At 39.9% G+C, this 15,637-nt stretch overlaps 1 protein-coding gene across 50 annotated transcripts in view; it reads right to left on the reverse strand.

Annotated features, from left to right (window-relative positions):
* Positions 1-15,637, reverse strand: part of MADD (MAP kinase activating death domain) — a 117,113-nt gene that overhangs the window by 75,660 nt on the left and 25,816 nt on the right. The gene's annotated exons all lie outside the window — the stretch shown is intronic.

The following is a 15,637-nucleotide window of genomic DNA, read 5'->3' on the forward strand; positions in this document are numbered from 1 at the left end:
GTGTAGCAATATTAATCTCAGATAAAATAGACTTCAAATGCAGGGATGTTTTGAGAGACAAAGAAGGCCACTACATACTAATAAAAGGGGCAATTCAGCAGAAGAAATAACAATCGTAAATGTCTATGCACCCAATCAAGGTGCCACAAAATACATGAGAGAAACACTGGCAAAACTAAAGGAAGCAATTGATGTTTCCACAATAATTGTGGGAGACTTCAACACATCACTCTCTCCTATAGATAGATCAACCAGACAGAAGACCAATAAGGAAATTGAAAACCTAAACAATATGATAAATGAATTAGATTTAACAGACATCTACAGGACATTACATCCCAAATCACCAGGATACACATACTTTTCTAGTGCTCACGGAACTTTCTCCAGAATAGATCAATATGCTGGGACATAAAACAAGCCTCAATAAATTTAAAAAGATTGAAATTATTCAAAGCACATTCTCTGACCACAATGGAATACAATTAGAAGTCAATAACCATCAGAGACTTAGAAAATTCACAAATACCTGGAGGTTAAACAACACACTCCTAAACAATCAGTGGGTTAAAGAAGAAATAGCAAGAGAAATTGCTAAATATATAGAGACGAATGAAAATTGAGAACACAACATACCAAAACCTATGGGATGCAGCAAAAGCAGTGCTAAGGGGGGGAAATTTATAGCACTAAACGCATATATTAAAAAGGAAGAAAGAGCCAAAATCAAAGAACTAATGGATCAACTGAAGAAGCTAGAAAATGAACAGCAAACCAATCCTAAACCAAGTACAAGAAAAGAAATAACAAGGATTAAAGCAGAAATAAATGACATAGAGAACAAAAAAACAATAGAAAGGATAAATATCACCAAAAGTTGGTTCTTGAGAAGATCACAAGATTGACAAGCCCCTAGCTAGACTGACAAAATCAAAAGAGAGAAGACCCATATAAACAGAATAATGAATGAAAAAGGTAACATAACTGCAGATCCTGAAGAAATTAAAAAAATTATAAGAGGATATTATGAAACAACTGTATGGCAACAAACTGGATAATGTAGAAGAAATGGACAATTTCCTGGAAACATATGAACAACCTAGACTGACCAGAGAAGAAATAGAAGACCTCAACCAACCCATCACAAGCAAAGAGATCCATCAGTCATCAAAAATCTTCCCACAAATAAATGCCCAGGGCCAGATGGCTTCACAGGGGAATTCTACCAAACTTTCCAGAAAGAACTGACACAATCTTACTCAAACTCTTTCAAAACATTGAAAAAAATGGAACACTACCTAACTCATTTTATGAAGCTAACATCAATCTAATACCAAAACCAGGCAAAGATGCCACAAAAAAGGAAAAACTACCGGCCAATCTCCCTAATGAATATAGATGCAAAAATCCTCAACAAAATACTTGCAATCGAATCCAAAGACACATTAAAAAATCATACACCATGACCAAGTGGGGTTCATTTCCAGGCATGCAAGGATGGTTCAACATAAGAAAAACAATCAATGTATTACAACACATTAACAAGTCAAAAGAGAAAAATCAATTGATCATCTCAATAGATGCTGAAAAAGCATTTGACAAAATCCAACATCCATTTTTGATAAAAACACTTCAAAAGGTAGGAACTGAAGGAAACTTCCTCAACATGATAAAGAGCATATATGAAAAACCCACAGCCAGCATAGTACTCAATGGTGAGAGACTGAAAGCCTTCCCTCTAAGATCAGGAACAAGACAAGGATGCCCGCTGTCACCACTGTTATTCAACATTGTGCTGGAAGTGCTAGCCAGGGCAATCCGGCAAGACAAAGAAATAAAAGGCATCCAAATTGGAAAGAAGAAGTGTAAACTGTCATTGTTTGCAGATGATATGATCTTATATCTAGAAAACCCTGAGAAATCGACGATACACCTACTAGAGCTAATAAACAAATTTAGCAAAGTAGCAGGATACAAGATTAATGCCCATAAGTCAGTAATGTTTCTATATGCTAGAAATGAACAAACTGAAGAGACACTCAAGAAAAAAGATACCATTTTCAATAGCAACTAAAAAAATCAAGTACCTAGGAATAACTTAACCAAAGATGTAAAAGACCTATACAAAGAAAACTACATAACTCTACTAAAAGAAATAGAAGGGGACCTTAAAAGATGGAAAAAATATTCCATGTTCATGGATAGGAAGGCTCAAATGTCATTAAGATGTCAATTCTACCCAAACTCATCTACAGATTCAATGCAATCCCATCAAAATTCCAACAACCTACTTTGCAGACTTGGAAAAGCTAGTTATCAAATTTATTTGGAAAGGGAAGATGCCTCGAATTGCTAAAGACACTCTAAAAAGAAAAACGAAGTGGGAGGACTTACACTCCCTGACTTTGAAGCTTATTATAAAGCCACAGTTGCCAAAACAGCATGGTACTGGCACAAAGATAGACATATAGATCAATGGAATCGAATTGAGAATTCAGAGATAGACCCTCAGATCTATGGCCGACTGATCTTTGATAAGGCCCCCAAAGTCACCGAACTGAGCCATAATGGTCTTTTCAACAAATGGGGCTGGGAGAGTTGGATATCCATATCCAAAAGAATGAAAGAGGACCCCTACCTCACCCCCTACACAAAAATTAACTCAAAATGGACCAAAGATCTCAATATAAAAGAAAGTACCATAAAACTCCTAGAAGATAATGTAGGAAAACATCTTCAAGACCTTGTATTAGGAGGCCACTTCCTAGACTTTACACCCAAAGCACAAGCAACAAAGAGAAAATAGATAAATGGGAACTCCTCAAGCTTAGAAGTTTCTGCACCTCAAAGGAATTTCTCAAAAAGGTAAAGAGGCAGCCAACTCAATGGGAAAAAATTTTTGGAAACCATGTATCTGACAAAAGACTGATATCTTGCATATACAAAGAAATCCTACAACTCAATGACAATAGTACAGACAGCCCAATTATAAAATGGGCAAAGATATGAAAAGACAGTTCTCTGAAGAGGAAATACAAATGGCCAAGAAAACACATGAAAAAATGTTCAGCTTCACTAGCTATTAGAGAGATGCAAATTAAGACCACAATGAGATACCATCTAACACCGGTTAGAATGGCTGCCATTAAACAAACAGGAAACTACAAATGCCTGGAGGGGATGTGGAGAAATTGGAACTCTTATTCATTGTTGGTGGGACTGTATAATGGTTCAGCCACTCTGGAAGTCAGTCTGGCAGTTCCTTAGAAAACTAGATATAGAGCTACCATTCGATCCAGCGATTGCACTTCTCGGTATATACCCGGAAGATCGGAAAGCAGTGACACGAACAGATATCTGCACGCCAATGTTCATAGCAGCATTATTCACAATTGCCAAGAGATGGAAACAACCCAAATGTCCTTCAACAGATGAGTGGATAAATAAAATGTGGTATATACACACGATGGAATACTACGCGGCAGTAAGAAGGAACGATCTGGTGAAACATATGACAACATGGATGAACCTTGAAGACATAATGCTGAGCGAAATAAGCCAGGCACAAAAAGAGAAATATTATATGCTACCACTAATGTGAACTTTGAAAAATGTAAACAAATGGTTTATAATGTAGAATGTAGGGGAACTAGCAGTAGAGAGCAATCAAGGAAGGGGGAACAATAATCCAAGAAGAACAGATAAGCTATTTAACGTTCTGGGGATGCCCAGAAATGACTATGGTCTGTTAATTTCTGATGGATGTAGTAGGAACAAGTTCACTGAAATGTTGCTATATTATGTAACTTTCTTGGGGTAAAGTAGGAACATGTTGGAAGTTAAGCAGTTATCTTAGGTTAGTTGTCTTTTTCTTACTCCCTTGTTATGGTCTCTTTGAAATGTTCTTTTATTGTATGTTTGTTTTCTTTTTAACTTTTTTTTTCATACAGTTGATTTAAAAAAGAAGGGAAAGTTAAAAAAAAAAAAAAAAAAGAAAAAAGACAAACAAGGAAAAAAAAAAAAAAAAGATGTAGTGCCCCCTTGAGGAGCCTGTGGAGAATGCAGGGGTATTTGCCTACCCCACCTTCATGGTTGCTAACATGACCACAGACATAGGGGACTGGTGGTTTGATGGGTTGAGCCCTCTACCATAAGTTTTACCCTTGGGAAGACGGTTTGCTGCAAAGGAGAGGCTAGGCCCTCCCTGTATTTGTGCCTAAGAGTCTCCTCCTGAATGCCTCTTTGTTGCTCAGATGTGGCCCTCTCTCTCTGGCTAAGCCAACTTGAAAGGTGAAATTCACTGCCCTCCCCCCTACGTGGGATCAGACACCCAGGGAAGTGAATCTCCCTGGCAACGTGGAATATGACTCCCGGGGAGGAATGTAGACCCGGCATCGTGGGATGGAGAACATCTTCTTGACCAAAAGGGGGATGTGAAAGGAAATGAAATAAGCTTCAGTGGCAGAGAGATTCCAAAACGAGCCGAGAGATCACTCTGGTGGGCACTCTTACGCACACTTTAGACAACCTTTTTTAGGTTCTAAAGAATTGGGGGTAGCTGGTGGTGGATACCTGAAACTATTAAACTACAACCCAGAACCCATGAATCTCGAAGACAGTTGTATAAAAATGTAGCTTATGAGGGGTGACAGTGGGATTGGGAATGCCATAAGGACCAAACTCCACTTTGTCTAGTTTATGGATGGATGTGTAGAAAAGTAGGGGAAGCAAACAAACAGACAAAGGTACCCAGTGTTCTTTTTTACTTCAATTGCTCTTTTTCACTCTAATTATTATTCTTGTTATTTTTGTGTGTGTGCTAATGAAGGTGTCAGGGATTGATTTAGGTGATGAATGTACAACTATGTAATGGTACTGTAAACAATCGAAAGTATAATTTGTTTTGTATGACTGCGTGGTATGTGAATATATCTCAATAAAATGATGATTAAAAAAAAAAAAAAAAAAAAACTATACTGGAGGCATATAACAGCAACTTGAAAAGGCAGAAGAAAGAATCATCAACCTAGAAGACAGGACATCTAAAATCAAACAGACCAAAGAACAGATAAAGAAAAGAATAGAAAAAAATGAGCAGGAATTGAATGACAGTATTATGCACACAAACATACATGTCTTCAGTGTCCGAGAAGGAAGAGAGAAGGGAAAAGCGTCAGAGAGAATATCTGAGGAAATAATGACCAAAAACTTCTCAACTCTTATGAAAGACATAAATATACATATCCAAGTGCAACAGACTCCAAACAGAGTAAATCCATATAGATGTACTCTAAGACAATACTAATCAGATTGTCAACTGCCAAAGATAAAAGAGAATTATGAAAGTAACAAGAGAAAAGCAATCCATCACATACAAGCAATGCTCAATAAGACTAAGATCAGATTTCTCATCAGAACCATGGAAGCAAGAAGGCAATGGTATGATATATTTAAGATACTGAAAGAAAAACCTCCAGTCAAGAATTCTTTATTTGGAAAAAACTGTCCTTCAAAAACAAGGGAGCGGAACTTTGAACAAGAAGTGGTATCTGGTAGGTTTGCACAGGTTAGTGTGAAATAGTGACACATCCCAGAGTAATTCGGGCAGAGAATAAAAATATATACGCAGGGCCCCCCTGAGGAGCTGGAGGAAAATGTGGAAGTGTTGGACTTCCTCACTTTGGCTGTTGTTGATGTCCTCATAAACACTGAGGACTGGCGGTTTGGTATGCTGAGCCCTCTATCTTGGGGCTTGCCCTCGTGAGGCTCATTGCTGAAAAGGAGAGGGCTAAACTTGCTTACAACTGTGCCTAAGAGTCTCCCTCTGAGTGCCTCTTTGTTGCTCAGATGTGGCCCTCTCTCTCTAGGTAGCCAACTCAGCAGGTGAACTCACTGTCCTCCCCCTACATGGGACCTGACTCCCAGGGGTGTAAAGCTCCCTGGCAATGCAGGATATGTCTCCTGGGGATGAACCTGGAGCTGGCATCGTGGGATTGAGAATATCTTCTTGACCAAAAGGGGGAAGTGGAATGAAACAAAATAAAGTTTCTATGGCTGAGAGATTCCAAATGGAGTTGAGAGGTCACTCTGATGGGCATTCTTATACACTATATAGATATCCCTTTCTAAGTTTTAGTTAATTGGAATAGCTAGAAGTAAATACCTGAAACTACCAAACTCCAACCCAGTGGCCTTGACTCTTGAAGATGATTGCACAATTATGTAGCTTACAAAGGGGTGACAGTGTGATGGTAAAAACCTTGCGGATCACACTCCCTTTACCCAGTATATGGATGGATGAGTAGAAAAATGGGGACAGGGATTAAATGAAGACAGGGGTGGGATTGGGGGGGTGATTTGGGTGTTCTTTTTTTCTCTTGTTTTTTATTCTTATTTTTATTCTTTATGGTGTAAAGAAAATGTTCAAAAATGGATTGGCTGGGACTGTATAACTTGGCAAAAACTGGAGTGGCCAGTGACTGTTACTAAATGTACAAATATAAAAATCTCACATGTGGAAGAACAAATGAATGTCAACCATGCAGAGTGTTGAAAGGGATGGTATTTGGGAAAAAACATAATCAAAGCAAACTGGAGTCTATGGTCAACAGCAACATTGTAATATACCTCCATTAAATGTAACAAAGGCAATATGCCAATGCTAAATGTATATGAGACGGGGATATAGGGGAGTAATATGGGATTCTTGGTAGTGGTGTTATTTGCTGTCCTTAGTAGTATATTGTATTGTAGGACATGTTATTTTTCTTTTTATCATTTCTTCTTATTGCAAAAAAAAAAAAAAAAAAAAAAAAAAATTTCTTGTAGTAATCAGTATGTTCAAGTGCTGATTGTGGTGATAAATGTACAACTTTATGATGATACCATGAACAACTGACTGTACACTGTGGATAAATGTATGGTATGTGAATATAACTCTATAAAATTGTAGGAAAAAATATATATAGGAGTAAAAGTGTTGGAGAAAACATGGTGAGAGGAATGATGCCTCACCAATATGGACTAACTAACTACAATGTGTAAACTCAGAATTGAATCTTAGAACATAGCCTAACGTGGACACTATAATTGTAATAGTCCCTAGATTGTAAGCTCATACAGCAGCTAACGCTATCCCTGAATTGTAAGGCCTATCTCTAAACTTTGAGATGCTGATCCCCTAGCGTATAACCTGATTGGTCTCTGGAACAATGCATATCTCTGAGACACCTGAAACTCAGAGCTAGAGCTCGGCAGATATGAATGTCAGTATTAGTGCATACAGCCACTGTCAAAAAAAAAGAAAAAAGCTGAAAAAGAGCCCAGACTTCAGTTAGTGACATGAATGAAGCAGGTCTGGTTAAGACCAGGGCAAGCCAGGCCAAAGGGTAAAGGTTGAAACTGATTGTGTTTTAAAACTTCAACTTTCATATGAGACCAAGGGGAATAGATATCTATTTGGTACAGGATCTAAATTTTCTAAACAGTACAACTCTACAGTCGATTTGTTCAAACACCACAATTGCATGGAACTTTGAATAGGAAGTGAGATACGGTAGGTTAGTATAGGCTGGAGTGTAATAGTGACACATCCCAGAGTAATTTGGACAGATAATAAAAAATATATTTACAGCCTCCCCCTCCCCAGCCCCGAGGATCTGGGGGAAGGTGCGGATGTGTTGGACATCCTCACCTGGCCTGGTGTTGATGTTGTCACAAACATTGGGACTGGCGGTTTGATGCGCTGAGCCCTCGAGCATGGGACTTGCCCTTATGAAGCTCATTACCACAAAGGAGAGTCTAAAGTTGTATGTAATGGTGCCTAAGAGTCTCCCCCTGAATATCTCTTTGTTGCTCAGATGTGGCCCTCTCTCTCTCTAACTGAGCCATCTCGACAGGTGAACTCGCTGCCCTCCCCCCTACGTGGGACCCGACTCCCAGGGGTGTACATCTCCCTGGCAACGCAGAGTATGACTCCCAGGGATGAATGTGGACTTGGCATCGTGGGACTGAGAGTATCTTCTTGACCAAAAGGGGATGCAAAATGAGACGAAATAGTTTCAGTGGCTGAGAGATTCCAAATGGAGTCGAGAGGTCACTCTGGTGGACATTCTTATGCACTATATAGATAACACCTCTTAGGCTTTAATGTATTGGAATAGCTAGAAGTAAATACCTGAAACTACCAAACTCCAACCCAGCAGTCTGGACTCCTGAAGGCAATTATATAATAATGTAGATTACAAGGGGTGATAGTGTGATAGCGAAGACCTTGTGGATCACACCCCCTTTATCTAGTGTATGGATGAGTGGAGGAATGGGGATAAAAACTAAAGGACAAATGGGGTGGGATGGAGGGATGATTTGGGTGTTCTTTTTTCACTTTTATTTTATATTCTTGTTCTGGTTCTTTCTGATGTAAGGAAAATGTTCAGAGATAGATTGTGGTGATGAACGCATAACTATGTTATCATACTGTGGACAGTGGGTTGTATACCATGGATGATTGTATGGTGTGTGAATGCATCTCAATAAAACTGAAATAAAAAAAAAAAATCTCACATGTGGAAGAACAAATGAATGTCAACCATGCAGAGTGTTGAAAGGGATGGTATTTGGGAAAAAACATAATCAAAGCAAACTGGAGTCTATGGTCAACACTAACATTGTAATATGCTTCCATTAACTGTAACAAAGGCAATATACCAAAGCTAAATGTGTATGAGTCGGGATATAAGAGAGGAATATGGGATTCTTGGTAGTAGTGTTGTTTCCTGTACTTACTATTATACTGTATTGTATGACATATTATTTTTCTTTTTATCATCTTTTTTATTATTCGCTAAAAAAAAAATATTTTTTTGTAGTAATCAATATGTTCAAGTGCTGATTGTGGTGATAAATGTACAACTTTACGATGATACCGAGAACAACTGACTGTACACTGTGGATTAATGTAAGGTATGTGAATGGAACTCTATAAAATTGTAGGAAAAAATATAAATAGCAGTAAAAACGTGGAGAAAACATGGAGAGAGGGATATACCTATCTACTGTTGATGAGCAGGTAGAATGGTGTAGCTTTTCTGGAGGTCAGTGTGGTGGTTCCACAAAAAACTAAGTATGCGGGGGCCATAAGGTCCTGCAACCTCATTATGGGGTATATAATTGGAAGATCTGAGAGCAGAGATATGAATGGACATTTGCACACTGGTGTTCGTGGAGGCAGTATTCATGATTTGCAATGGGTGGAAGTGGCCTAAGGGTACAGAGACTGAGTAACAGAATGGTGAACTGTGGTGTACGCATACAATGGAATATTGAGCAACTATGAGAAGGAGTGAAGCTGTGAGAAACGCAACAAGGTGAATGGATACCGTACACAGCATTTTGACTGAAATACGCCAGAAACAAAGGCAAACACTATAATGCCTCACCAATATGGACTAACTACAATGTGTAAACTCAGAACTGAATCTTAGAACACAGCCTAACAGGAGAACGGTTATTGTAATGGTCCTTAGATTGTAAGCTCCTAGAGCAGTCAAATCTATTCCTGAATTGTAATGGCTTTTTCCAAACTTTGAGATGCTGATCCCTGACTGATCTCTGGAACATTGGGTACCTGTGTGACACCTGAAACTCAGAGCTAGAGTGCGGCAGATAAGAATGTCAGTATTAGCCCATACAGCAACTGTTACAATAAAAAAAAAAAAAAAAAAAAAGCTGAAAAAGAGCCCAGAATTAAATTAGTGATATGAATGAAGCAGATCTGGTTAAGACTAGGGCAAACCAGGCCAAAGGGTAAAGGCTGAACTGTGTTTTAAAACTTCAACTTCCATGTGAGACCAAGGCAAGAGATGTCTATTTGGTAAAGGATCTGTATTTTCTAAAAAGTATAACTCTACAGTCAGTTTGTTGAAACACCACAATTACATGGAACTTTGAATAGGAAGTGAGATCTGGTAGGTTTGTACAGGTTAGAGTGAATTAGTGACACATCCCAAAGTAATTTGGGCAGAGAATAAAATATATTTGCAGGGCCCCCCTGGGGAGCTGCGGGAAAACGTGGAAGTGTTGGACTTCCTCACCTGGACTGATGCTGATGTTCTCACAAACATTGAGGACTGGTGGTTTCATGTGCCGAGCCCTCTATCATGGGACTTACCCTTACGAAGCTCATTACTGCATAGGAGAGGCTAAACTTGCAAATAATTGTGCCTAAGAGTCTCCCACTGAGCACTGATCTGTTGCTCAGATGTGCCCTTTCTCCCTCTCCAACAAGCCACCTCAGTAGGTGAACTCATGCCCTCCCCACTCCTATGTGGGACCTGGCTCCCAGGGGTGTAAAGTTCCCTGACAACGCAGGATATGACTCCCGGGGATGAATCTGGAGCTGGCATCGTGGGATTGAGAATATCTTCTTGACCAAAAGCGGGATGCAAAATGAAATGAAATAAGCTTCAGTGGCTGAGAGATTCCAAATGGAGTCGAGAGGTCACTCTGGTGGACATTCTTATGCACTATATAGATAATGTCTTTTAGGTTTTAATGTATTGGAATAGCTAGAAGTAAATGCCTGAAACTATCAAACTTCAACCCAGTAGTCTGGACTCTTGAAGACAACTGTGTAACAATGTAGATTACAAGAGGTGACGGTGTGATTGTGAAAACCTTGTGGATCACACTCCCTTTATCTATTGTATGGATGGATGAATAGAAAAATAGGGACAAAAACTAAATGAAAAACAGGGTGGGATGGGGGGATGATTCGGAAGTTCTTTTTACTTTTACTTTTTATTCTTATTCTGATCCTTTCTGAAGTAAGGAAAATGTTCAAAAATAGACTGGGAGGAGAATCTAAGATGGCGGATAGGTGAGACAGGGCAAAAAAACACCTCCATGAAAAATACTACATAAAAGCCAGAAAGTGACCCAGAACACCGGTTCTAGCGATGCACCAGCTGGACAAGGTCTGATAAATCCACAGGGACCATGCATTTGGTGAAACCAGGAGTCTGAGTTCGGAAAACGAGTGAGTGAGCCACTGAATATCCGGTGGCTGCGCTGTAGTATGGGGAAACCATGGTTGGCGTTCAGAGGTGGACTAGTTCTTTTTTAAAAAAAACCCCAAAGTGGCTGCAGATATGGCAGTGAGAACCACACAGTGAAGCATGGCAGGAACGGGCTGGGCAAACGCTGCAATATCTGGCATGGAAGATAGCCTTTCGTACACTCGCTGCTAACTGTCTCAGAGCAAGGAAGATAGAGGTTAGCCAAAGGGGAAAAAAACCATGTCCCTTGTGCCATCTTCACAGTGGGCTGGGAACGCTCCTGCCTGGCGCAGGCACCACAGCCCAGAGACATGCCAAGGGACCCAGTGTGACAAAAACTGTTTACAGCAACACGAGCACATGCCACAATATTGGGCGTGGACAATAGCCTTTAGGCTCCAGCTAATTGTCCTGGATCTGGGAAGGAGGAGCTGTGCGAAAAGGGGGAAATTAACATGCCCCATTCAGCCATCCTTACAGCAGGCTGGGAACGCCCCCGCATGGCCTGGCGGCCCAGAACTTCCCTTGAGGGGCGGCGCACACTTGTGATGCAGCACAGCCGTCCCTCAGCAAAGGCCCTAAGAAGGGCACAGCTGGGAAGAGGGACCTACTTGGAAATCCCATGGACCGTATGCCAATACCAAGGACTTGTGGGTCAGCAGCAGAGACAATCTGTGGCGAGACCGAACTGAAGGTTTAGACTCTTAGAACAGCCTTAAATCTCCAGGAACACCCGGGAGGTTTGATTATTAAAGCTGCCCTGTCTCCCTAAGCTCAAACACACGCCCACATTCAGGGCGGACAGCACCAACAACACACCCAAACTTGGTGCACCAACTGGACCCCACAAGAACCAGCTGGGGGAAAACTGACTTGAGGGGAATAGGTGACTCGTGGATGCCATCTGCTGGTTAGTTAGAGAAAGTGTACGCCACAAAGCTGTAGATCTGACAAATTAGAGACTGGTGTTTCAATAATCTTTCATACCCTAAAAGAACCATATCAAGTAAAGCAAATGCCAAGAGGCCAAAACAACAGAAAATCTTAAAGCATATGAAAAAAACAGATGATATGGATAACCCAATCCCAAACACCCAAATCAAAAGATCAGAGGAGACACAGTACTTGGAGCCATTAATCAAAGAACTAAAGACAAACAACGAGAGCATGGCACAGGATATAAAGGACATGAAGAAGATCTAGAAGAGCATAAAGAAGAAATTGCAAGAGTAAATAAAAAAATAGACGACCTTAAGGAAATAAAAGAAACTGCTGACCAAATTAAAAAGAGTCTGAATACTCATAGTACAAGACTAGAGGAAGCTGAACAACAAATCAGCAACCTCGAGAAATGCAGAACGGAAAATGAAAGAACAAAAGAAAGAATGGAGAAAAAAAATCGGAAAAATCTAAATGGATCTCAGGGATACGATAGATAAAACATCCAAATTTAAGACTCATTGTTGTCCCAGAAGGGGAAGAGAAGGGAAAAGGTCTAGAAAGAGCATTCAAAGAAATTGTTGGGGAAAACCTCCCAAACCTTCTATGCAATATAAATACACAAAGCATAAATGCCCAGTGAACTCCAAATAGAATAAATCCAAACAAACCCACTCCAAGACATATTCTGATCAGACTGTCAAATACTGAAGAGAAGGAGCAAGTTCTGAAAGCAATTCACCACATACAAAGGAAACAACATAAGACTAAGTAGTGACTACTCAGCAGCCACCATGAAAGGCGAGAAGGCAGTGGCATGACATATTTAAAATTCCGAGAGAGAAAAATTTCCGAGAATACTTTATCCAGCAAAACTCTCCTTCAAATTTGAGAGAGAGCTTAAATTTTTCACAGACAAACAAATGTTGAGAGATTTTGCTAAAAAAAAGACCTGCCCTACTTCAGATACTAAAGGGAGCCCTACCGATGGAGAAACAAAGAAAAGAGAGAGAGATAGAAATTTAACAGACATTTATAGAACATTATATCCCAAATCACCAGGACACACATTCTTCTCTAGTGATCACGGAATTTACTCCAGAATAGACCATATGCTGGGACATAAAACAACCCTCAATAAATTTTAAAAAATTGACTTTATTCAAACCACATTCTCTGACCACAATGGAATACAAATAGAAGTCAATAACCATCAGAGACTTAGAAAATTCACAAACACCTGGAGGTTAAAAATGAGGCGGAGTTGAAAACATTCCCAGATAATCAAAAGCTGAGGGACTTCATCACCAGTAGATCAGTCCTATAAGAAATGCTAAAGGGAACTGAGCAGGCTGAAAGGAAGGGACACTAAACAACTGACTGAAACCACATGAAGAAATAAGGATTTCCAGTAAAGATCACATGGTAAATATAAATACCAAAACTAATGTATTTTTGTTTTGTAACTCCACTATGTACTTCCTACAGGATCTAAAAGACATAAAGTGTAATGATAAATCAGTGGTTTTGGACTCAATATAAAATATGTAATTTTTGACAAGATCTATATAAAGGTGGGGGAATGGAGGAGTATAGGAACATAGTTTGTGTGTCCTATTGAAGTTAAGTTGGTATCAAAGAAAACAAGTTTGTTATAGATTTAAGATGCTAAATTTAAGCCCCATGGTAAACACAAAGAAAGTATCAGAGAATACGATCACAGAGATGAAAGTAGAGTATGGGTTACGAGAAATGGGGGAAGGGGCATTGGGGTGTTAATAAGAAATGAGTGTAGGGTTTCTGTTTGGGGTGAGGGGAAATTTCTAGTAATGGATGGTGGGAAGGTGATAACATTGCAACAATGTGAATGTGATTAATCCCACTAATGGAATGCTTGGGAGGGGTTGGAAGGGGAAGATTTATGCTGTATATATGTTTCCACAATTGAAAAAAAAAAAAAAAGAAGTCTAAATAGATAATGACAATTAAATGCCAAGGATGATCCTGGGTGGGATCTGAGGATGGAGGAGAGGAGGCTCAAAGGACACAGTTGGGACATAAGAAAAAAAAAAGGGAAATGTAGAACGTAAGCTTTGTATCAATGCTGAATTTCTTGAACTGCTTAGCTGCGCTTAATGGGATTGCATGAAAGAATGTTCCTGTTCATGGGAAATGTATATGTGAATTATATTGTTTGTTTAAGGATGTGTGCAGCTAGCTCTCATATGTTCAAAAGAGCAATAGACGATGGATGATAGGGAAGGAGGGAGGGAGGGAGGGAGGGAAGGAAAGAAATGGGGATGTGACAGGGTGTTAAAGCTGGTGGATCGGGGTATCGAGGGAGGGGAGTCAGGATAAGCTGGAGTTCTGTGTATGGGGTTTGTATTGTTTTTGCAACTGTTCCTGTAAGTTTGAATTTATTTCAAAATACAATTCAACAACAACAACAAAAAAATAGATTGGGGTGATGAATGTACGACTATATGATGGTACTGTGAACAGCTGATTGTACACCATGGATGACTGTATGGTATGTGAATATATTTCAGTAAATCTGAATTTAATTTAAAAAATGGATTGGGGGGATGAAGGCACAACTATATGATGGTACTGGGAACAGTTGATTGTACACTATGGATGACTGCAGGGTATGTGAATATATCTCAATAAAACTGAATTAAAAAAAAAAACAAGGGAGAGTTTAAAATATTCACAGATAGAAGCCGAGAGAATCTGTTAACGAGAGACCTACCCTACAAGAAATACTCAAGGGAGTTCTGCCTACAGGAGAGAGAGGCTTGGAGGAGAGTGCAGAAATTGCAGGAGAGTGCAGAAATGAAGACTATCAGTAAGAGTAACTAAAAGGGTAAAAAGACAAAAACAAAATATGACATATAAACGTCTAAGGATAGGGGGCGGGGCAAGATGGCAGACTGGTGAGCTGTATGTTTTAGTTACTCCTCCAGGAAAGTAGGTAAAAAGCCAGGAACTGCGTGGACTGGATACCACAGAGCAATCTGTCTTTGGGGATACTTCATACAACACTCATGAAAACGTGGAACTGCTGAGATCAGCGAAATCTGTAAGTTTTTGCGGCCAGGGGACCCGCGCCCCTCCCTGCCAGGCTCAGTCCCGGGGGAGGAGGGGCTGTCAGCTCCGGGAAGGAGAAGGCAGAATTGCAGTGGCTGCTCTTATGGGAAACTCATTCTACTGATTCAAACTCCAACCATAGATAGACTGAGACCAGACACCAGAGACTCTGAGAGCAGCCAGCCCAGCAGAGAGGAGACAGACATAGAAAAAAAACAACACGAAAAACTCCAAAATAAAAGCAGAGGATTTTTGGAGTTCTGGTGAACACAGAAAGGGGAAGGGCGGAGATCAGGCCTTGAGGCGCATATGCAAATCCCGAAGCAAGGCTGATCTCTCTGCCCTGTCCACCTTTCCTTAATGGCCCTGGTTGCTTTGTCTATTAGCATTTCAATAACCCATTAGATCTCTGAGGAGGGCCGTTTTTTTTTTTTTTTTTTTTTTAAATCCTTTTTGCTTTTTCTAAAACAATTACTCTAAGAAGCTCAATACAGAAAGCTTCAAAGAATTGCAATTTGGGCACGGCAAGTCAAGAGCAGAACTAAGAGAGCTCT

This window comes from Choloepus didactylus, chromosome 6 (genome assembly GCF_015220235.1).
Source record: "Choloepus didactylus isolate mChoDid1 chromosome 6, mChoDid1.pri, whole genome shotgun sequence".
Taxonomy (NCBI): Eukaryota; Metazoa; Chordata; class Mammalia; order Pilosa; family Megalonychidae; genus Choloepus; species Choloepus didactylus.